A 25,410-nucleotide genomic window follows, 5' to 3' on the forward strand; every position below is an offset into this window, starting at 1 on the left:
ATAGATACTGCCTACAGAAAAATTAAAGAGACCTTTGGAGATAAGAGAACCACTTGCATGAACATCAAGAGCTCAGATGGAAACCCAGTTCTAAGCAAAGAAAGGAAAGCAGATAGGTGGAAAGAGTATATAGAGGGTCTATACAAGGGCGATGTACTTAAGGACAATATTATGGAAATGGAAGAGGATGTAGACGAAGATGGGATGGGAGATACGATACTGCGTGAAGAGTTTGACAGAGCACTTAAAGACCTGAGTCGAAACAAGGCCCCCGGAGTAGACAACATTCCATTAGAACTACTGACGGCCTTGGGAGAGCCAGTCCTGAAAAACTCTACCATCTGGTGAGCAAGATGTATGAAACAGGCGAAATACCCTCAGATTTCAAGAAGAATATAATAATTCCAATCCCAAAGAAAGCAGGTGCTGACAGATGTGAAAATTACCGAACTATCAGTTTAATAAGTCACAGCTGCAAAATACTAACGCGAATTCTTTACAGACGAATGGAAAAACTGGTAGAAGCCGACCTCGGGGAAGATCAGTTTGGATTGCGTAGAAATGTTGGAACACGTGAGGCAATACTGACCTTACGACTTATCTTAGAAGCTAGATTAAGGTAGGGCAAACCTACGTTTCTAGCATTTGTAGACTTAGAGAAAGCTTTTGACAATGTTGACTGGAATACTCTCTTTCAAATTCTGAAGGTGGCAGGGGTAAAATACAAGGAGCGAAAGGCTATTTACAATTTGTACAGAAACCAGATGGCAGTTATAAGAGTCGAGGGACATGGAAGGGAAGCAGTGGTTAGGAAGGGAGTGAGACAGAGTTGTAGTCTCTCCCCCACGTTATTCAATCTGTATATTGAGCAAGCAGTGAAGGAAACAAAAGAAAAATTCGGAGTAGGTATTAAAATCCATGGAGAAGAAAAAAAACTTTGAGGTTCGCCGATGACATTGTAATTCTGTCAGAGACAGGAAAGGACTTGGAAGAGCAGTTGAACGGAATGGATAGTGTCTTGAAAGGAGGATATAAGATGAACATCAACAAAAGGAAAACGAGGATAATGGAATGTAGTCGAATGAAGTCGGGTGATGCTGAGGGAATTAGATTAGGAAATGAGACACTTAAAGTAGTAAAGGAGTTTTGCTATTTGGGGAAAAAAATAACTGATGACGGTCGAAGTAGAGAGGATATAAAATGTAGACTGGCAATGGCAAGGAAAGCGTTTCTGAAGAAGAGAAATTTGTTTTCACATCGACTATATATTTAAGAGTCAGGAAGTCATTTTTGAAAGTATTTGTATGGAGTGTAGCCATGTATGGAAGTGAAACATGGACGATAAATAATTTAGACAAGAAGATAACAGAAGCGTTTGAAATGTGGTGCTACAGAAGAATGCTGAAGATTAGATGGGTAGATCAGATAACTAATGAGGAAGTCTTGAATAGGATTGGGGAGAAGAGAAGTTTGTGGCACAACTTGACTAGCAGAAGGAATCGGTTGGTAGGACATGTTCTGAGGCATCAAGGGATCACCAAGTTAGTATTGGAGGTCAGCGTGGAGGGTAAAAATCGTAGAGGGAGACCAAGAGATGAATACACTAAGCAGATTCAGAAGGACGTAGGTTGCGGTAGGTACTGGGAGATGATGAAGCTTGCATGGGATAGAGTAGCACGGAGAGCTGCATCAAACCAGTCTCAGGACTGAAGACCACACAACAACAACAGTACCAAAGTGCCTTCTGACTGGAAAGAGATGCAGTAATTACAAGTCACATTCCAAAAACATCTAAGCCGGAAAGGTTTTGTTGCAACACGTGTTCACTCAGGTACGAGCAGCCCTTAGCGGCTCGCCATCTTATCTTATTTACAACTTTTCAGGACGTCGCCTTTCCGGCTTAGATTTTTTCAGAATGTGACTTGTAAGTACTGCATTTCTTTCCAGTCAGTACACACTTTAGTTTATTAACGTGTTATATACCTATTACGTTTTAGAACAGTTAGTTTAATTCTGAAGACGACGCTCATAGTAGCGTCGAAAACTGGTCAATTTTGACTTAATATTTGTGACGGAGGGCTTATTTGTTCTAATATAATTCTGAAACGGTCACTGAACCTTAGCAGCTATGTTCAAAGTTTTACCCTTAAGGTTTAGATACAGCGCTAGTAGTATCCTGCTTGACACAGTCACATCGCTTTACATACCTAGGCATAACAATCCAAAGCGATATGAAATGGGAGAAGCATGTGAGGATTGTGATAGGAAAAGCTAATAGTCGACATCGTTTTATTGGGAGAATTGTAGGAAAGTGTGGCACATCTATAAAGGAGGCCCCATACTGGACACTAGTGGCATATGTTCTTGAGTAGTGCTTCAGTGTTTTGGATCCGTACCAGTCGGATCAAAGGAAGACGTTGAAGCAATTCACAGGCAGGCTGCTAGATTTTTTACTGCTGGGTTCGAACGGCACGCGAGTGTTACGGAGATGCTTCGAGAACTCAAATGGGAATCCTTAGAGGGAAGAAGAAGTTCTTTCCGAAGAGATGTATTGAGAAAATTTAAAGTACCACATGTGGAGCTGACTGCAGAAAGATTCTGTTGTCTCCCACATACATTGCGTGTAAGGACCACGAAGATAAGATACGAGAAGTTAGGTGTCAGACGGAGGCTTATAGATAGTCGGTTATCCCTCGCTCTATTTGCGAGTGGAACACGAAAGGTAATGAGTAGTAGTAGTGCGGGGTACCCTCCACTATGCACCGTAAGGAGTATGACGGAGTATCTATGTAGATGTAGATTACTGAAGTGATTCCAGGGGTCTTAAATATTACTAATATCATTGAGATGGTTCATATGCTTTTAATCGGGATCAGAATCTAATAACTAGGAAGTTTTGGTCCTTACTACCTGTACAATCCATGAAGGGGCGCTTGCCAATACGCCTATCATTGTGGTAAAGGATCTGCGAGCAGCTTAACTTCGACAGAGAAGCAGTTACCGTTGAAATGGCAACCAAGCTTCTCTCTAGCTTACACGTTCTGTAAGTGTCCTGAAACAAATACTACAGTAAATAAGGAGTGACATAAAGTCAAGTAGGAGGCTAGCGACCATTTTAGTAAATATGTGTGTAACAATACTGAAGTCGGCTAGGTCACGTAAAAGTCAAACAGAATGACTTTATTGATCACAAAGTATGAATGACGCGTTTCAGAATTATTGAGGTAGAGGGGGAGGTATTCTGTCATCATATGTTACATGCTCAACTGGTAACGCTCTTTTCCTTGTGCTACCTGCACAATTCGATTTCTGAGAGTGGAAATAGTTGTGAAACCCGTCACACGTACTTTGTGATCAATAGAGTCGTTCTGCACCTGCCGTATGACTTTTTATGTGACCTAGCCAGCTTAACTACAGATCTGCGAATAAATACTGCAATGGGGCGGACCGAGAAGGAAATGATGTAGTTGTGATACGTCACTCGACTGATTCTTAATGATGAGGTGCGTACTTCTCAGAGAATCACCAACGCTTGGCTGTAAGAATTTTGCAGGTACGCATAAACTCAGTACCTGAGTTGCGAAAGAGCGCAGCAGATGTTGATCTCAGACATCTGACTTCCCGGCGCACCAAAAAGAATGCTGTCAATCACGCTTGTGAACATGGAGCTCGTTACTCAAAGTGAGGGGAAAGTACTAACGTTAGGTAAAGCTGTACTAAAACGGTAAGCCAAATATGCAGTGGACCCCTGATGGGACCTATGGTACACGACGAGTGAATACACAGTTACATGAATGAAAGAGAGCTTTACATGCTGACAGCTGAAAATATATATCTGCGTCAACTGATTCTTTTCTATTACTTATTATTTCAGTCTATTGCAACACTTGTCCTATTAGCAGTTACCAGTTTAGTACAAATTTAGAATATATTCAGATTCGTTAATACAGGGCTATTACAAATGATTGAAGCGATTTCATAAATTCACTGTAGCTCCATTCATTGACATATGGTCACGACACACTACAGATACGTAGAAAAACTCATAAAGTTTTGTTCGGCTGAAGCCGCCAGAGCGCTCGAGAGCGCAGTGAGACAAAATGGCGACAGGAGCCGAGAAAGCGTATGTCGTGCTTGAAATGCACTCACATCAGTCAGTCATAACAGTGCAGCGACACTTCAGGACGAAGTTCAACAAAGATCCACCAACTGCTAACTCCATTCGGCGATGGTATGCGCAGTTTAAAGCTTCTGGATGCCTCTGTAAGGGGAAATCAACGGTTCAGCCTGCAGTGAGCGAAGAAACGGTTGAACGCGTGCGGGCAAGTTTCACGCGTAGCCCCCGGAAGTCGACGAATAAACCAAGCAGGGAGCTAAACGTACCACAGCCGACGGTTTGGAAAACCTTACGGAAAAGGCTAAAGCAGAAGCCTTACCGTTTACAATTGCTACAAGCCCTGACAGCCGATGACAAAGACAAACGCTTTGAATTTTCGGCGCGGTTGCAACAGCTCATGGAAGAGGATGCGTTCAGTGCGAAACTTGTTTTCAGTGATGAAGCAACATTTTTTCTTAATGGTGAAGTGAACAGACACAATGTGCGAATCTGGGCGGTAGAGAATCCTCACGCATTCGTGCAGCAAATTCGCAATTCACCAAAAGTTAACGTGTTTTGTGCAATCTCACGGTTTAAAGTTTACGGCCCCTATTTCTTCTGCGAAAAAAACGTTACAGGAAACGTGTATCTGGACATGCTGGAAAATTGGCTCATGCCACAACTGGAGACCGACAGCGCCGACTTCATCTTTCAACAGGATGGTGCTCCACCGCACTTCCATCATAATGTTCTGCATTTCTTAAACAGGAGATTGGAAAACCGATGGATCCGTCGTCGTGGAGATCATGATCAGCAATTCATGTCACGGCCTCCACGCTCTCCCGACTTAACCCCATGCGATTTCCTTCTGTGGGGTTATGTGAAAGATTCAGTGTTTAAACCTCCTCTACCAAGAAACGTGCCAGAACTGCGAGCTCGCATCAACGATGCTTTCGAACTCGTTGATGGGGACATGCTGCGCCGAGTGTGGGAGGAACTTGATTATCGGCTTGATGTCTGCCGAATCACTAAAGGGGCACATATCAAACATTTGTGAATCCCTAAAAAAACTTTTTCAGGTTTTGTATGTGTGTGCAAAGCATTGTGAAAATATCTCAAATAATAAAGGTATTGTAGAGCTGTGAAATCGCTTCAATCATTTGTAATAACCCTGTACAAATAAAAGACTTGCTAAGTTTCATTTGCATAACTAAACCAAAACGCACAATGATAAATATCTGAAACGCACAATGACAAATCTACAAGTATATACGATACCAGTTATGGTTGCATAACTAGCTGTAAACAGTTTCCGTAAGTGACTAATGCACACAAATTACAAAGTCAAGAATTGAAACAGTGTGTCGGAAAGCATGTTTAGAGGTGTCGTTGTCTATTTCTGGTACGTGAAGATGTTACATTGTTTTAACATAAAACAGTTACAAAGATAATATAAAATTAAATTAAGATCGACAACGGGGTGCACAAAATTAGCTCATTACAATAGATAATAAGGTACCGTTGGCATTGAGAACAGCTTCTGGTCTTCTTGAAATAGATAAATACACGACCTGTATTGTTTTCAGGGGAATCATGTACCATGCTTCCTACGAAATCGTTGCAAGTTGGGATAAAGATGATGGAGGTCAACAGCGATCACGCAAAATTCTCTCCAAAGTAGTCTAAAAAGGCTCGATAACATTAATATCTGGTGAATGAGGTGACCAGGCGAGCAAGCCGGAGTGGCCGAGCGGTTTTAGACGCTACAGTCTGGAGCCACGCGACCGCAAAGGTCACAGGTTCGAATCCTGCCTCGGGCATGGATGTGTGTGATGTCCTTAGGTTAGTTAGGTTTAAGTAGTTCTAAGTTCTAGGGGACCAATGACCTCAGAAGTTAAGTCCCATAGTGCTCCGAGCCATTTGAACCATTTTTGACCAGGTGAGTCCCGACAGTTCGTTCGCGTACTCACAATAAGAGTCCTGGACTACGCGGTCTGTGTGAAGAGGGCCTGTGTCGTCTTCGAACGCAGCAACACCGTGGGGGAAGGAACATTGAACCGTGGCGTGGGCGTGACCAGCCAGAATGGAAACGTGATCCCTCACAGTAGTGCGTCCTTTCGGACTAAGAATGGACCTCCTGGAATACCGCGATATAGCTTCCCAGTTCATCAACGAATGCACGCCATGTCTCACTCTAGCGACGTAGACTGGGCCAGAAGTTGGAAACAGTGTGAAGGAACAATCGTCCGACCAAATGACACACTTCCATTTCTCCATAGTGTAGGTATTACGACGTCGACGCCAAGTTTTTCCCTTTAAGGGCATTTGCAATGCTGACGTGTGGCTTTGGAGTTCCGGCTCATCCTGCATTTCCCAGGTTATGAAGCTCCCTTCATGTTGAAACTTCCTGGCGGATTAAAACTGTGTGCCGGACCGACACTCGGGACGTTTGACTTTCGCGGGCAAGTGCTCTACCAACTGAGCTACCCAAGCACGACTCACGCCCCGTCCTCACGGCTTTAATTCCGCCAGTATCTTGTCTTCTACATTCCAAACTTCACAGAAGCTCTCCTGCGAATCTTGCAGAACTAGCACTCCACGAAGAAAGGATATTGCGGAGACATGGCTTAGCCACAGCCTGGGAGATGTTTCCAGAATGAAATTTTCACTCTACAGCGGAGTGTGCGCTGATATGAAACTTTCTGGCGGATTAAAACTGTGTGTGAAGGTAGGAGACGAAGTACTGGCGGAATTAAAGCTGTGAGGACGGGGTGTGAGTCGTGCTTGGGTAGCTCAGTTTGTAGAGCACTTGCCCGCGAAAGACAAAGTTCCCGAGTTCGATTCCCGGTCCGGCACACAGTTTTAATCCGCCAGGAAGTTTCATATCAGCGCACACTCCGCTGCAGAGTGGAAATTTCATTCCAGAAACATCCCCCAGGCTGTGGCTAAGCCATGTCTCCGCAATATCCTTTCTTCCAGGAGTGCTAGTTCTGCAAGGTTCGCAGGAGGGCTTCTGTGAAGTTTGGAAGGTAGGAGACGAGGTACTGGCGGAATTAAAGCTGTGAGGACGGGGCGTGAGTCGTGCTTGGGTTGCTCAGTTGGTAGAGCACTTGCCCGCGAAAGGCAAAGGTCCCGAGTTCGAGTCTCGGTCTGGTCCACACTTTTAATCCGCCAGGAAGTTTCATATCAGCGCACACTCCATTGTAGAGTAAAAATTTCATTCTAGAAACATCCCTTCGTGTTGTTTTGATTTTGACAGGGTTCGACTTTCAGTTCTGCAGTGACGTTTGATGCCATCGTGTTCTTATTTTTCGTCGAAGTCCTCTTCAATCGCGGTCTGTCGCGATCACTCATCGTTCACATTCGTCCGAGTTGTGACTTTGCTGATGATATTATTCCGCTTTCCCCTCATGCGGAATTAATCATCGATACCGTGCCTCTTGAAAAAGCAAATATTTCGGCTCCCTTTGTTGTGAAACCTCCTACCATACGAGCACCAATAACTGGCGCACGTTCGAATGCACTCAGCTCTGTCATGACACACTCGTAACTATACAGAACACTGTTCTAACCACAATTGACTCTTGCAACGTATTGAAGAGACTTCACAGGTGCCGTTGGCGGCCAAATACAACAGCGCAGGTTGCAGATTCGGCTACCATCCCCATTTATTCTCACGTATTCATTTCTCTCTGTGTTTCCATTTTTTTGCGGAAACTCTGCATTTGTATACCAGTTAGGTTCTTTTCAGAGTGTGCTGACCCAGTAGCTCCATATTTAACAATCGTATACAACCGCTCACTCGACGGAAGGTCCGCATCCAAAAACTGGAAAGCTGCACATGTCACACTAACACTCGAGGAAGGCAATAGCTGTAATCCACTCACTTACAGGACCATGTCATTAACGTCGATATGCAGCAGGATTTTGGACCATATATTGTGTTCGAACATTATGAATTACCTCGTAGAGAACGATCTATTGACACACAGTCAACATGGATTTAGGAAACATAGTTATTGTGAAACACCACTAGCTCTTCATTCACACGAAGTGTTGAGTGCTATCGACAAGGGATTTAAAATGGATTCCGTTTGTCTAGTTTTCCAGAAGGCTTCTGACAGTACACCTCGCAATTGCCTTGGAGTAAAAGTGCGTGCTTCTGAAATATCGCCTCGGTTATGCGACAGGACTCGTGATTTCCTGTCACAGAGGCCACATTTCGCAGAAACTGACGGAAAGTTATCGGGTAATAGAGAAATGTTTTCTGGGTAGTATTATAGGTCCTCTGCTGTTCCTTTTCTATGGATACGATTTAGGAGACAATCTGAGCAACCGTCTTCGGTTATTTCCAGATGATACTGTCGTTTGTCTTTTAGTAAAATCATCAGGAGATCGAAACAAATTGCAAAACGATTTAGAAGAGATATCTACACGATGCGAAAATTGGCAAATGACCCTAAGTAATGAGAAGTGTGAGGTCATCTACATGACTGCTAAAAGGTAACCGTTAAACTTCAGTGACACGATAAATCAATCAAATATAAAGGCGATAAATTCCATTAACTGCCTATGAATTACAATTACGAACAGTTTTAACTAAAACGAACACGTAAAAAATGTTATGGTGAGGGCTAACGAAAGACCGCGATTTATTGGCAGAACACTTAAAACATGCACCAGATTTACTAAAGAGAATGCGTACTTAACGCTTGTCCGTCCTCTTTTGGAGTGTTGCTCCGCGGTGTGGGATCCTTGTCAGACAGGATTTACCAAGTACATCGAGAAAGATCAAAGAAGATCAACACGTTCTGTACTATCGTCAAATAAAGGAGAGAGTATCACGGACATATACAGTATCTGGGGTGGACATCATTAAAGCAAAAGCTTTTCTCGTTGTAGCAGAATCTCCTCACGAAATTTCAGTCACCAGCATTCTTCTTCGAATGCGAAAATATTTTGTTGACGCTGATCTACATAGGCAGAAATGATCATCATAATGAAATAAGGGAAATAAGACCTCGCACGGAAAGATATACTTGTTCGTTTTCTCCGAGCGCTGTTCGAGAGTAGAATAATAGAGAGTTATCGTGAAGGTGGTTCGATGAACCCTTTGCCAGGCACTTAAGTGTGATTTACATGGTATCCGTGTTGATGTAGGCATAGATGTATTTTCTCTATAAGTGGGAATTATATGCTTCGTGTTCTTGGTGCGGACGGTTTTGTTTTCCTGTCAGTTGTATAAAAATAGTGCAAGATTTTTCCAAAAATATTCAGCATAGTATTTCATACACAAGTTTCCATGAAAATGATACTACGACACAAGATCGACAACTACTACCATTAGTGGATCAGGAGGAAATAAAGTAATGTGTGTGATGAGTTTTACACAGTACAGACTATGCGCAATTTCCGTATCTGGTTCAAGGAAGACACATGCAGAAATAGTAAAACTGCGTTCAGTACACATATGAACCGTACGATGCATAAGACACAAAACCTAGATCATCACATGGAAGTCATTTACACAGTCCTGTACAGTGGTTTTCCTTAAGATACCAGACGCACGTTATAAGTTCACGCATCACTTGAAGGAGCCAAACTGCTCAATGGATAAAGCGATTTTAGTATACATAGATTTTTTGAAATTAATAAACGCATTTTATAGACACATGGCGCCACGTATACTCTGAAACAGTTACGCCACCCTGACATTTGCTCCGACCGGTGGGACCAGTTGGATTTGCTGATTGTACTGTGTGTGTTCCTGAGGCACGGAAGATACTGCGTCTGATGGAATACTCGCAGGAGAAGCATGGTATTACGCCAGACTGAAGAAACTGAGTTCTAGCTGTGATCTGAGAGATTTTCTTCAATTCCTAGTTCTACTTTTATACACTGACTGTGTAGCGGAAGTACTGAGTCGCAGATAGGTACAACAAAAGTGGACTGAAACAAAGCCCTCCGTCAGAATTAGAGATCACATACACACACACACACACACACACACACACACACACACACACACACACACACAGACACACACACACACACACACACATATACAGTCACACACACACACGCACGCACACACACGTACGCACACATGCAAACGCAGCTTACACATCCATGACCAGAGTCTCTGGCTGTCAAGACATACTGGAAAATCCAGGATGGAATAATGCCAATATTATGAGAAGGATAGTTGCTACTCACCACATAGCGGAGATGCTGAGTCGCAGTTATACATGATAACAAGAGTGTCAAACAAAGCTTTCGGGCCAAACATCAGATTTAGACATGACACTCAAATACACAAACACACACACACACACACACACACACACACACACACGCAGACGCACGCACTGGCGCGCGCGCGCGCGCACGCGCAAACGCAGCTCACACACACAAAAAAATTAAAAATATTAAGTGTCATGTAACATTTTGTGTAATGTAATATCGTGTATAGACACCTTTTATTAACCCGACACGCTCCACATCATCACGAAGTGTCGTATTCATGATCTATGAAACAAGTACTAATCTAATCTAAATGGTCACAGTGATGAACAAATTCCCAATTTGAATGTAATAAATTTCTCTGGGACGGGAAGCTTCCGTCCAGGAATCAGCACGGTTTTAGCCGGTATCACTCGAGCGAACTCACCTTGCCTTTTTTTCGAATGATCCCCGTGAACAACGTATAAAGGGCAACAGGCAAATTCCGTATTTCTGGATCTCCGAAAACCGTTTGACTCGGTGCCTCACTGTCGACTGTAAACGAAGGTACGAGCAGGTTCCCAGTCTCGAATACTTCTTACTCAATAGAACACAATACGCTGTCCTCGGAGGCGAATATTCATCAGAGACAATGCCATCGTCAGTAGTGGCCCAGCGAAGAGTGATAGGAAGGCTATCACTCTACATATACAGTACATAAATGATCTGAAGCTCAGGATGAGCAGGAATCTGCGGATGTTTGCTGATGATGCTGTGGTGTACGGAAAGATGTTGTTGTTGAGTGACTGTAGGAGGATACAAGATGACTTGGACGAAATTTCTAGTAGGTGTGCTGGATGGCGGCTAGATCTAAATGTTACCGGTGCGGTAGCTCAGCGTGTTATGTCGCCCTCTGTAATAAAAAAGAACTGAGTGAAGGAATCAACGATCAACCTGAACGGATGTCTTGTGACGGCCGCCCAGACCGAACGTAACGAACAGTACAACAATACCGAACAAGATGAAAAAAAAATTGTAGAAAAATGTAGGTTAATGCAAATGAGTAGCAAAAACAATTCTGTGTCTTTTCAATACAGAATGAGTAGTGCGCTGTTGGACACAGAAAGGTCTATTAAATATCTAGGCGTAACGTTGGAAAGCTATATTATACGGAAAGGAAAGATATGGATTGCAATGAGGAACGCTAACGGCCGACTTCGGTTTATTGGAAGAATTTTAGGGGAGTGTGGTTTATTTGCGAGAGAGAGTTAGTATAGAAAACTAGTGCGACCTATTCTTGAGTACTCCTAGAGTGCTTTGGATCCCTATCAAGTCAGATTAACGGAAAACATCGAAGCATTTCAGAGATGGGCTGCTAAATTTCTTACCGGTAGGTTCGATGAGCACGCGAGTGTTACGGAAATGCTACGAGAACTCTGCTGGGAATGTCTAGAGGGAAGGCAACGTCCTTTTTCAGTAACGCTATTGTGAATATTTAGGTAACAAGCATTTGAAGCTGACTGCAGACTGGTACTACTGCCGCCAGCGTACAATTCGCGCAAGGAGCACGAAGATAAGAGATGTGAGGCCTCATATTCAGGTATATTGACTGCCGTTTATCCGTCATTCTGTTTGTAAGTCAAACAAGGAAGGAAGTTACTAGTAGCTTTACAGAGATGCCCTCCGCTCGGCACCGTAAGTTGGCTTGCGGACTGTCTACCGGGTGATCAAAAAGTCAGTATAAATTTGAAAACTTAATAAACCACGGAATAATGTAGATAGAGAGATATAAATTGACACACATGCTTGGAATGACATGGGGTTTTATTAGAACCAAAAAAAAGTATTTCTAGACGTGTGAAAGATCTCTTACGCGCGTCGTTTGGTGATGATCGTGTGCTCAGCCGCCACTTTCGTCATGCTTGGCCTCCCAGTTTCCCAGACCTCAGTCCGTGCGATTATTGGCTTTGGGGGTTACCTGAAGTCGAAAGTGTATCGTGATCGACCGACATCTCTAGGGATGCTGAAAGACAACACCCGACGCCAATGCCTCGCCGTAACTCCGGACATGCTTTACATTGCTGTTCACAACATTATTCCTCGACTACAGCTATTGCTGAGGAATGGTGGTGGACATATTGAGCATTTCCTGTAAAGAACATCATCTTACTTTGTTATGCTAATTATTGCTATTCTGATCAGATGAAGCGCCATCTGTCGGACATTTTTTGAACCTTTGTATTTTTTTGGTTCTCATAAAACCCCATGTCATTCCAAGCATGTGTGTCAATTTGTACCTCTCTATCTACATTATTCCGTGATTTACTCAGTTTTCAAATTTATACTGACTTTTTGATCACCCGGTATTTTGATGTGGATTCACTGCGCGTCCTTCCAACACACACGTGATGGTGTTTGGCAGACAAATGATGCAGATTTAGTATCTGTTTTGAAGTATGAGTCACTTTACATCCTTGAAAGAAATAGAGGGCAACCAAAAATGAAAAGCATTTTATTAAATCAGAATACGAAGAAGAATGCCTACTTTGACATGCGTAGTTTGACTTCTAAGGTTTGTACAAACCATGAATAACAATACGATATTTTCTGAGAGTGGCATCAAGGTCCAAAAGTCGGTATATCCGAGAATATATGCCTTACATTATCCACATTTTATTTTTTGATGGTGCACATGAAAGGTGACGGAAGTCATTGTGGACACATATAGATGACACACGAATACCAGAATTTTGCCATCATTAAGGAACCAACTGTTGCTCTAGTGCGATGCTGTTGTTTTTGACGTTGCGCTTTGTCGTAAAATGTTGTGAACAAGGACTGAATAGACGAAACGACACTGATTACTTATTTATTTATTTAATGCTTTTCGTAAACCGACTCTCTTGTAGTCCAAGTCAGATCATCCTATACAGTGGATATCCCCTTTATGAAGTTATTTTTGCTGAAAGTCTTAGCTTTAGTAATGAAATGCGAAACAAAGCATTTGGAAAAGGAGTACATTGCCACCAAAGAAGTTGTTACATGACTTCAGTTTATTCGGCGACTTGTTTCAATAGCATTATCTTCGATTGGTCAGTGTAATCGATTGATTCTGGCAAACTATGGCGAGCCGTTCTCATCAAGTGCCATGAATTCTTAAACATTATTAGCAACTGTTTGTGTGTTTGTGTAATTGAGACAGTACATATACAGTTGCTTAAAACGTTTACTGATTCATGGTAAACGATCGCAATGGCTGGCCGTAGTTAGCCAATGAGACTCAATGACGCAGACCAGTTGGTAATAACGCCATTGAAATCCGTCTTGAATATTTTGAAGTGATGTTTCAGCTTCCTGACGGCCTGGCTTACCATTATCAAATACTTAGAATCTGTGGAGCACTACTTGCACAAAATATATTAAAAACACCAGTTTCTACCACGTAAATTAGCAATAGATATTTTGAGGAGGCCGGCCGGAGTGGCCGTGCGGTTCTAGGCGCTACAGTCTGGAGGCGCGTGACCGCTACGGTCGCTGATTCGAATCCTGCCTCGGGCATGGATGTGTGTGATGTCCTTAGGTTAGTTAGGTTTAAGTAGTTCTAAGTTCTAGGGGACTGATGACCACAGCAGTTAAGTCCCATAGTGCTCAGAACCATTTGAACCATTTTTTGAAGAGATATCGCACTTAATTAGCTATAACTTGAAAGTATTGTAACTAAGAAAGAATCTAAAATGTGGCAAATACTGATCACACAGGGAGGGATTGAGATGTAGACAAGCGTAGGAGGAAGCAAACATTTGATGGAAATAACGCTCCTTAAACTGTCTACTTCTCATTCTGTAGGTGCTATAACATATCGTAAATTTGTAGATAGCTTCTAGTATGATAAAAAAAATATTAGGTTAAATATATTTCAATTCTTTCAATTTAAATCTGTGTTTCATACTAGAATGTCGTGTTCCCAGTTTGGCACAGCTTTGCCACAGGAGACACGAAAGCAGTCGAAGACGTCCGTCTTCTGGTCGGCTCCTGATCGTTGTCAGAAGGAGGCTAGTTTTTGATTACGCAAAAACTTCTATTATTCGGAAAAGAACAACCCGGATTTCTCTGCGTAATCAGTATGAATTTTATAATTACCTAAGGGACCTTTAACAATGAACAGTACAAAAAAATTGCATTTGCAAATGAAATCATTAAAAATGAGGCAGCTATGAGTTGTATAGAAGACAAGGGGCGGCCTTCTGTACACGACCAGGATGCCGCAGTATTCTCTGCTGTGGTAAAGGCTGTTTGACATTTATAAAAATAATATGGCATGGAGGTTAAAAAGTATAAAGGAAAAGAACAGAATAAGAAATCTGGTAAACACTAAATATATTCAAACAATTCTCACTAGCAAATTAGGGCTTATTTATAAACAATATAACTTACATAAGTACTTTTGTAACTGTATGGTGCGATCAGATATCAGCCTGCCCTGTGCTGTCTCCTTGGTTTACGTTTTTGTCACAAATTACAGTCATTACTTTTCTCCTTCGTTAAAGACAATTCTTGCACTGTCCAACACCTTCATAACAATAACTTGCCGATTTACAGTTTCGAACATAAATTACTTGAATTTTATTAATTAATAATGCTGTCTGCACGCTGTCAAGACCGCTCACTTTTCTAGCTTAAAGTCGACCTTCTTTTACGTTTTCACAATTACAAGGAGAAGTAGTACATTAAAATCTAAAGATCTACAAAAGTTTTTTTTTTTTTTTTTTTTTTTTTTTTTTTTTTTTTTTTTTTTTTTTTTTACTGTCATCTTTTATTTAGATCGAAGCGGAACGTCAGTTCAGCTTCTGTTAAAATGTTTCTTTGACTGCGCAATCGATGTATTAGCGTCCGCGCTAGATGCGCATCTTTACAGTTACGTAAATTATATAAAACAAATGTCTTTCAAAGAATATGTCTCATCTCATAGGTCGATCATTTAATATACAGATAGGTGAATGCCTTTCCAAGGGTACTCACAGCTTTCATACTACGGAAATCCCAATAATATTACAAGCTCTACTGCTGTGTCTTGGAAACGAATATAATAATAATGTTAGGGCTACACAGAACAACATTCTTTAATGTAAGACATAAAGAAATTGCAAACATTGGCTGCGAGTGGTATTGGTTTAAATCAGTGGGGAATGTTGAGAATTTGGGTCTGACGGTAGGCGTGCCAAGGCACAAGTAGTTCGCGGAGTTGCCATGACCACCGTGTCTTGGTAGTGCAGTGGCCAGAGCACCTGCCTAGTAAGCTGGAGACCTGGCTTCGAATCCCTGTCCAGTACAAATTTTTAACATTCCCCATTGATTTAAATCAATGCCCACTTGGGTCTTAATTCATAGTGACTGCATTATCAAAATGGCGTCTGTTCTTTCGGACATGTCCGCAAGAATAAGTTTCATGTTCTTCAATTATTGTATTGTGGCTCAGCGACTAGGACGTTAAGTGCCACAGTTCAAGCTCAAAGGTGTGGAGTTAAATACCTGGTGAGGCATAGAAGTTCTGACTGTCACGTAACACCTCTTTCGCATCTGGCAATGACTGCTGGCGTGAAAAATTTCAGAATTAGATGGTGGATCGGATTTCATGATTTACCCTAGGTCCCCTCTAATTGACGGTGTATGGTGTAACTCGGTTGAAAGTTCAGAGGAAGCCAAGGAATAGCACTTCCAGTGGGACCATAACTAGTAAACCACTCTGGTGTTCAAACCGCACATCATATTCTTGACAATTTTACAATGCAACAAGAGAGAGGACGTATGGCAGAATCATATGTGTACGTATTTATAGCCATGTTGAAATGTAAGAAAGAACACTGGAAAAAGTCAATAAAAGTTCTTTTTGTTTCAGTTGCTCGATTAGCATCAGTTGACCATCCAATGAAAGCTCGTGTTCTGAAACCAAAACAATTTAACTGACACTATACCTACACTAAGTTCCATTATCAAAAGTGGACGCTCGAAAAAAAGAGATTTCTGAATGCTACCAGAATGCTGTGGTTTAGGAAGAGCCCGTATAAGTAAAGACATTACTCATCTAAACGAAAAGCAAACGAGTACTGTTTCTGATCTTGAGTTGTGGACATTTGCTGTTGGTGGCCTCTCAGTGTCATGTACATTCATTGTAAGGAATCATTCCACACTACTTGACGCCCACGTCGGCTCTCATATATTAACTCAGGAGTGGGCTGGATAATTTGTTCTATAAATAGAAGAAAATCAGAAGACAATGGTACTTGTTCATATCTTACGAGATACTGTGCATCGATGTTCAAAAAAGTGATTCTGATGGCAGCTTCAGTTCAAAGAAATTACATGAACCATATATGTACACTCCTGGAAATTGAAATAAGAACACCGTGAATTCATTGTCCCAGGAAGGGTAAACTTTATTGACACATTCCTGGGGTCAGATACATCACATGATCACACTGACAGAACCACAGGCACATAGACACAGGCAACAGAGCATGCACAATGTCGGCACTAGTACAGTGTATATCCACCTTTCGCAGCAATGCAGGCTGCTATTCTCCCATGGAGACGATCGTAGAGATGCTGGATGTAGTCCTGTGGAACGGCTTGCCATGCCATTTCCACCTGGCGCCTCAGTTGGACCAGCGTTCGTGCTGGACGTGCAGACCGCGTGAGACGACGCTTCATCCAGTCCCAAACATGCTCAATGGGGGACAGATCCGGAGATCTTGCTGGCCAGGGTAGTTGACTTACACCTTCTAGAGCACGTTGGGTGGCACGGGATACATGCGGACGTGCATTGTCCTGTTGGAACAGCAAGTTCCCTTGCCGGTCTAGGAAAGGTAGAACGATGGGTTCGATGACGGTTTGGATGTACCGTGCACTATTCAGTGTCGCCTCGACGATCACCAGTGGTGTACGGCCAGTGTAGGAGATCGCTCCCCACACCATGATGCCGGGTGTTGGCCCTGTGTGCCTCGGTCGTATGCAGTCCTGATTGTGGCGCTCACCTGCACGGCGCCAAACACGCATACGACCATCATTGGCACCAAGGAAGAAGCGACTCTCATCGCTGAAGACGACACGTCTCCATTCGTCCCTCCATTCACGCCTGTCGCGACACCACTGGAGGCGGGCTGCAAGATGTTGGGGTGTGAGCGGAAGACGGCCTAACGGTGTGCGGGAACGTAGCCCAGCTTCATGGAGACGGTTGCGAATGGTCCTCGCCGATACCCCAGGAGCAACAGTGTCCCTAATTTGCTGGGAAGTGGCGGTGCGGTCCCCTACGGCACTGCGTAGGATCCTACGGTCTTGGCGTGCATCCGTGCGTCGCTGCGGTCCGGTCCCAGGTCGACGGGCACGTGCACCTTCCGCCGACCACTGGCGACAACATCGATGTACTGTGGAGACCTCACGCCCCACGTGTTGAGCAATTCGGCGGTACGTCCACCCGGCCTCCCGCATGCCCACTATACGCCCTCGCTCAAAGTCCGTCAACTGCACATACGGTTCACGTCCACGCTGTCGCGGCATGCTACCAGTGTTAAAGACTGCGATGGAGCTCCGTATGCCACGGCAAACTGGCTGACACTGACGGCGGCGGTGCACAAATGCTGCGCAGCTAGCGCCATTCGACGGCCAACACCGCGGTTCCTGGTGTGTCCGCTGTGCCGTGCGTGTGATCATTGCTTGTACAGCCCTCTCGCAGTGTCCGGAGCAAGTATGGTGGGTCTGACACACCGGTGTCAATGTGTTCTTTTTTCCATTTCCAGGAGTGTATATAAACAGCGATCAAAACAGGAGCTGACATTATCGTGGTGAATCATACACGCGTGTGTCCCCGATGTACTGGAATTTACATACATGCTAGATGAGAACTTTCGCTGGTTGTCTGTTCATTGAAAAGAAAAGTTCACTACTTCTCTGCAGTGGCTGTGGTAGGCAGTAAAATCTAACTTTGTTAGAGTCCTGGAGAACAATACACACAGGACAAAAATCGATCGGTGGCGCTTGTGTCACAAATTAGTGGAGGTGATACTTCTGGCATTTCCTCTGGTGAAAGTGAGTGTAAAGAACTGCAGGTCTCTACCTAATTGGTGAGATTTGTGTCCTTCGCTATTGTGCCACTTAAGAGGCTGTGCCGATCACCTTCTGAACCATCAGAGGTACTGCTTCTAGCACCATGCACATAAAGAGTGATGCCTGGGTGTACTTATTTGTCTTGAGTCGGCCGTCTCAGCACTTGACATATTCCATCACGCATAGTCGTGGGACGGAGTGAAATTTGTTTGGCAGACTAGAAAATGGATCTACCTGCACACTGGAATCCACTAGGGTTTCAGAGGCTCATAGGGAAGTACATCATTTCCGAATTAGCCTAACGCAAGACCGCGAGACCGCGTACCTGCATTTTTTGGGAGTGCGCCAGTAATAACAGATTGCTGCCGTTTATGACTCCAGCCGCCGAATGCATCGTGGTGTGCCAGCCTGACCAACAGAAGGGTAAAGTATTCGCTGCTATGGCGTAGGGCTCCAATATATATTTCTCAGCACCCTGTTCTTTCGAATCATAGTTTTCTTTTTGGAATAATAGAGTACAGATGCTTGATTTGGGCGTAGTTTGTGCCAAATCCGGGATTCACGTGTATGAAATCAGATAAAGCGATTAGTGTTCTAGTTAGTGTCATGTGTTCATCCCCAACTGATCACTTGGTCCACCATAGACCACATATTAACGAAAGCATCTGTCAAATAAAAATGTTTGTGTGACGCTCGTTTAGCCATTTTTTGTCTTATGATGTTAAGAATGAATAAATCTATTGTTATTTAGATCACAACTCCTTCCTGTGTTCTGATTAACATTACCTTGCCATTTTTATTGAAGTACTGATTACAAAAGAAAGTTCGAAGTTTGCAAGTGTTCATATTTTAAAATATTTAGAATATTGTCGTTTTTGTATAAATATTCATGAAAATGTTTTGTTTTATATGCTCTGAGGTTGAAGCTAGCCACGATAAAGCCATGTCTTCTTTTTCATTTGGGACGCATTTTCACTGGACGCAAAAACGTGATCTTTTAGCCGATAGCCACCATCCGCGAGAAGATGGTAGCCACAATGCAAATATATCGCGTTGTTCATTGTGTAAATAAACTGAAATAAATAAATTTTCATTGTAGTTATATCTTTGTGCTGGGCTGTAACTCATCCGAAAATCAAACGATGCCGATACTGTATTAAAATTGGTGACGGAAATCATATTAGAAAAATTAATATGGTGTGATACAACACAAGTTCTTCAGGACAAGGATGTTAGAACTGGGTGTTCCAATTTGCTGAAGACATTTATTAGTGTTTGAAACTGACATTGCTGCACAAGAATTAAAAAATAAAATAATATATGCAATACAGAACGGCATTGATATTTAATGTGGTATGATCCAGAGAATATATTATATTCAGTTTGTAATGGAAACGAATAGCAAACTGTTCGTGCTCTGAAGAGTTTGAAAAGACAGCTAGGATTTCTACCTTCTGTATAAATTACGATGAACAAATCCGGGGAAATACCCTTACCTTGTATTCAAGGTAACTTTGTCCATTATTGTTTCTGCGTCTTATACTGGTGAAGTTCAGTATGTACATGGTTACTGGAGCTTCAGAATTCACTATTAAGTAAACACAAATACGTAAGTACAGAAGGAATATCAAAACAGTTAATGGGAACAAGGCGACATGTAGACCAGAAATGCGTTGCTATTCCTCTAGCGTGGGCACGCCGTTGATTGTGTTTGTCTGAACACAACAGGCTTGTGTTCCCTGAGCTAACAAGCCATGCGTTAATGTAAGTGGTCAGTAAGTATGTTACAGTCTGCTGAAGTGAGGGAGTGTTTATCAATCCAAAAGACTTGCGCCCTACATCAGGGTAACTGTTTATGTATTGTGTACCTCTGTCATAACGAACGACCTCATAGCTCTCCGCATGCTGAGCGTGTAATGAAATAGTCTAGAGATTGGAAACATGGAACATAGTGATAGATTTTCTACAGCTTCTAAGGGCATGAAGCCAAATTTGTTTAGTAAATTTAACCAAAAAACTTTTAATGTGTCACTTGGCACCCTGGTAATATACCCATCGAAACTGAGTTTAGGATTCTTATTTTCGTTACAGGTTATGTATCACAAGTGATACACAAGGAGGATAACGTAAGTGGCACTCGGACAAAAGATAAATTTTGCTTGATTCAGTCTACCAGGATAATAGAAACTTTGATTGATGCTGTGATGTACGGTAGTATGTTAAATGTCGTGTCGTTTATGCTATTTCAAAAGATAAGTTTCTTTAACCAGCATTCTAAATTGTAAAAAACTGCAATACATTACAAATTAAAAATAATAATATTATCTTACGGAATATGGAACCTTGAAGCAGCTTCTTTACGTTGTACGGTAAAACAACATCTTACATTCAGAACTCCTTACTTTTGTCGGGTTTCAATAATCCAGTTCGCCGTGCAGTCTGAAAGTCCTAACGCAAACCCTTCTGAAGTTATGATGATTTCGTTTCATATAGTTCAATAGCTGTCACCCTGCACATCACACAAAGCCTGTGCAAGTCTGGAGACAGGTAGACATGCCAGTAATTGAATTGCACTGTAGAGTTAAAAATTCATTATGGATGCCAATAGGTGTATTTTTCTTAAGTTATGTATCTAATTTATTAAATGCACAGAAGTATTAGATACGTCCAGTATGGTAATGAAGCAAATTTTGGGCCCTAAGAACGATAAAATGTTGGAACTATGAATATAAAGACTGAAATGATCTCGATTGTCTGTTGGACATACGCGTATTAGATGTAGTCGTAGCGACCCAACTAAAACTAAACTCCGCCCGAATGGGCATTGAAGGAGCAATGGTACCGACCGGCCGCCGTATGATCCTCAACCCACCGGCGTCACTGGATGCGTATATGGAGAGGCATATGGTCAGTACACTGCTATACTGGCGGTATGTCAGTTTACTACTCTGAGGGATTCACGCCCAGTCGCCGTTGGGGAGTGGGACAATCTGGACCAACAGTGCCTTGATGAACTTGTGGATAGTATGCCACGACGAATACAGGCATGCATCAATGCAAGAGGACGTGTTATTGGGTATTAGAGGTACCGGTGTGTACAGCAATCTGGACCACCACCTCTCAAGGTCTTGCTATATGGTGGTACAACATGCAATGTGTGGTTTTCATGAGCAATAAAAAGGGCTGAAATGATGTTTATGTTGATCTGTATTCCAATTTTCTGTACAGGTTCCGGAACTCTCGAAACCGAGGTGATGCAAAACATTTTTTGATGTGTGTAACTGCAAAATGATTTAGAAAAGATATCTCAATGGTGTGAAAATTGGCAATAATGAAAAGCATGAAGTCATCTACATGAGTGTTAAAAGGAATCCCGTAAACTTCCGTTACACGATAATCGGCCAAATCTAAACACCGTAAATTCAACTAAATACCTAGGAATTACAATCACGAACAACTTAAATTTGAAAGAACACATAAAAAATGTGGAGAAGGCAAACAAAAGACTGTGATTTATTGACAGAACACTTACAAAATGTAACAGATTTACTAAAGAGGTTTCCTAAACTACCCTTGTCCGTCCTCTTTTGCCTGTCGGTGTGGCCGAGCGGTTCTAGGCGCTTCAGTATGGAAGTATGGAACCGCGCGATCGGTGCGGTCACAGGTTCGAATCCTGCCTCGGGCATGGATGTGTGTGATTGCCTTAGGTTAGTTAGGTTTATGTAGTTCTAAGTTCTAGGGGGCTGATGACCTCAGATGTTGAGTCCCATAGTGTTCAGAGCCATTTGAACCATTTTTTCCGTCCTCTTTTGGACCACTCGTGCGTGGTGTGGGATCCTTACCAAACAGGATTAAGGGAGCGCATTGAGAAATTTCAAAGAAGAGCAGCACGTTTTGTATTATCGCGAAATTGGAGAGAGAGTGTCAGTGACATTATACAGGATTTGGAGTGGACATCATTAAAACAAACACGTTTTTCATTGCTGCTGGATCTTCTCACGAAATTTCAATCAACAACTTTCTCGTCCGAATGCGAAAATATTTTTTGGTGCCGACCTACGTAGGGAGAAACGATCATCATAATAAAATAAGGGAAATAAGAGCTCGTACGGAAAGATATAGGTGTTTGTTTTTTCCTCGCGCTGTTCGAGATCGAAATAATAGAGCTTTATTGTGGAGATCGTTCGATAAACCCTCTGCCAGGCACTTAAGTGTAATTTGCAGAGTATCCATGTAGAAGCAGATGTAGACTGCTCGCATCTTGGCCACAGGAAGCGCAGCGTCAATCATATAAGTGGGCTCATAATCCCAATGTCTTTGTAAATCTGCCTGCTTTCTGCAAACACAGTTATAATATAGTATTCCCCTCTCAGCTTATGAAGTTTCGTATAGTTTCCTCTTCCTGGGTGCTTCACTTTTAATGTCAGTGTGAAATAAACACGGCTGTTTCTCGTTTTGGTATATGCTACTGCATGCATTTATTAACCCCGTAAATGTTATTAAGCAGAAGTTATATACAACAAAGCAAGTGCTACATGAGGAATAGCTCTCCATTAAAAGTGGTTATAAGATGCGACAGTGCAAATTGGAGCAAATATCTATTCTTAGTTCAGATTTACGTCTAAGCCGATAGCAGCGAAGTGTGTCATGGGACATGAGTACTGGAAACTGGATCGCTACGTGTAACGAACTGGAAGACCCTGCAATTCAGACCAGTTCATGCTATAACTGATGAACAAGGGTTTCGAGGGTAACCAAGAAGAAGGCGAAGCAAACGAGTCTTCCCCGTACAGAAATATACTACATTCGCTTGTAGGAGAAGAGAAAAAATATTAAGCACTCCTGTTTGGTATTTTTGTCGTACGACAGCCACAGACAGGATGCTCTGCACGTTTCTCTATAAAGTGCCTTTTCCCTAATCTACTAACTTTGTGTACTTTCTAAGCCATCCAGAAGTGCAATCCTTCCTTTTCCTCTCTTCCCTGCAATTTTTAGTACGGCATTTCTGCGACAAAACAGTTTCTTCACAATGTACTGTACGTCTCAACGAATAAGTTTACCTTATTCGCACCATTTGTACTAGCTAGTTTTCTTTCCTCGTGTAATCTTCGAAGTACGACTTCATTCCTCTTTCGGTTAGTATATTTCCAGCTTTCTTTTCGACTGACCAAATCTCACTATCATTGAACGCCACACTCCATACAAATTCTCACCATTAGCACTAATTTTCTTTTCTCTCCTATTCTTTGACGAACTTCTTAATTCCTTAGTCTGCGTACCCATTTAACTTTAAGTACTTTCCAAGACAATCACATTTCAGGACATTTCAAGTACATACCCGCTTTTGTTTTGCTTGTCCAGTACCTACTGCCACGTAAGACTTCACTTCACATACACAGTTGGCGAATATCTTCCTTAGTTCTGTCAAAATTCTTGCGTTTTTCAGGAAGCATTTATCCTTAGATGTTGGACTTAAAAAATTTCCGAAGAAAACATCACTTCCCTGACACTTAACTTTCCAAGTACTTAAAGATTTTTCTTGTTATAAGGTCTTTCCTTTCAATAATACTTTGTGGAAATCATCATATTTGATGTATCTCATCACTTTAGTCTTTGATCATTTGACCTCATTCCGTACTCATGTCCCACGTTTACCATACTATGACTCATAAATTGTGATTTTCATCTGACTCTGTGAACACCAATCGTCGGATACTTAATTTTCTTTATCTCTGCTTCTTCTACTGTTATGCCTATAGCTTTTACTTATGCTTTATCCTTTCATTTCTCAGCAAAAATAAAGAAAACCTTTGGTGACAAACAATACCAGTGTCTGGTACATTTCAGACGCTGCGCTCTTCTGTTTCCTCATTGTCAGAGCCTTTGCTACCATCTCTGAAATGACGTAGTGTTCACTTTTAAGCCGGCCGAAGTGGCCGTGCGGTTAAAGGCACTGCAGTCTGGAACCGCAAGACCGCTACGGTCGCAGGTTCGAATCCTGCCTCGGGCATGGATGTTTGTGATGTCCTTAGGTTAGTTAGGTTTAACTAGTTCTAAGTTCTAGGGGACTAATGACCTCAGAAGTTGAGTCCCATAGTGCTCAGAGCAATTTGAACCAATTTTTGTTCACTTTTAGTTGTACTGTTTTATTTCGTTATTGCAATGTCAACAGTTTTTCAAGCATAAGATTTGATGTTATATTATGGCATACTATCAGATTACCAATATATTTTGTAGGAATGTGGTACTTTTGATGGTAATATTTTGTTGCTACTTACATCAGTATATTTGTTATTGGCATGTCAATAATAACAATAAAATTAGGCATCAAGATTAAGACAGTCCTACTAGAATGAGAATGTTAATCTACTTATATGGCGTATAATAACAACAAATCTTTAAAGGGTCAGAAACGCCGAAATTGCACTAGAGCACTAGAGAAATAAAACAGTACAGTCACAAGCGAAGATGACGTCATTTAAAAATTTTGTGTAAGCTGCGGACCCATATTGTTAGAAAGCTTGGTGTACAGTTTCTCCATCAGTCATTTGTGGTTTCAGTCTGCACCTATATTTCTCATTATCTTTTGTGTGCAGTTCCTTTTTCTGTCATTTGTGCTTCCAATCTTCACCTACATTTTTCAAGATGTTTAGGAAAATATTAAAGTCGACTTGGTCTAACGGTTTTGTACAACCAAGAAACTGGTGTACGTATTCATCTCAACTTCTGGCCCTTTTGTTCGATTATATTCAAATATACAGTATGTATTTCGTGTTTTCTTTTCCTTTATTAATTGCAAACTGTCCTCTTCCCTTCCCAATCCCTCTATGCTTTATTCCATTTTTCTTTCAAATTTTTCAGAGTACAGTGCTACACAAAGGTTTCATAATGTGCTGCTGAGTCAAACTGCACTATAATCTTTATACGATGTTATGTTTTGTTTCTTAGCTAAAGAGAATAGAATGGTTTTGAATGAATTTTCAAGTCATTTT

Source organism: Schistocerca piceifrons, chromosome 7 (genome assembly GCF_021461385.2).
Source record: "Schistocerca piceifrons isolate TAMUIC-IGC-003096 chromosome 7, iqSchPice1.1, whole genome shotgun sequence".
In the NCBI taxonomy this organism is placed as follows: Eukaryota; Metazoa; Arthropoda; class Insecta; order Orthoptera; family Acrididae; genus Schistocerca; species Schistocerca piceifrons.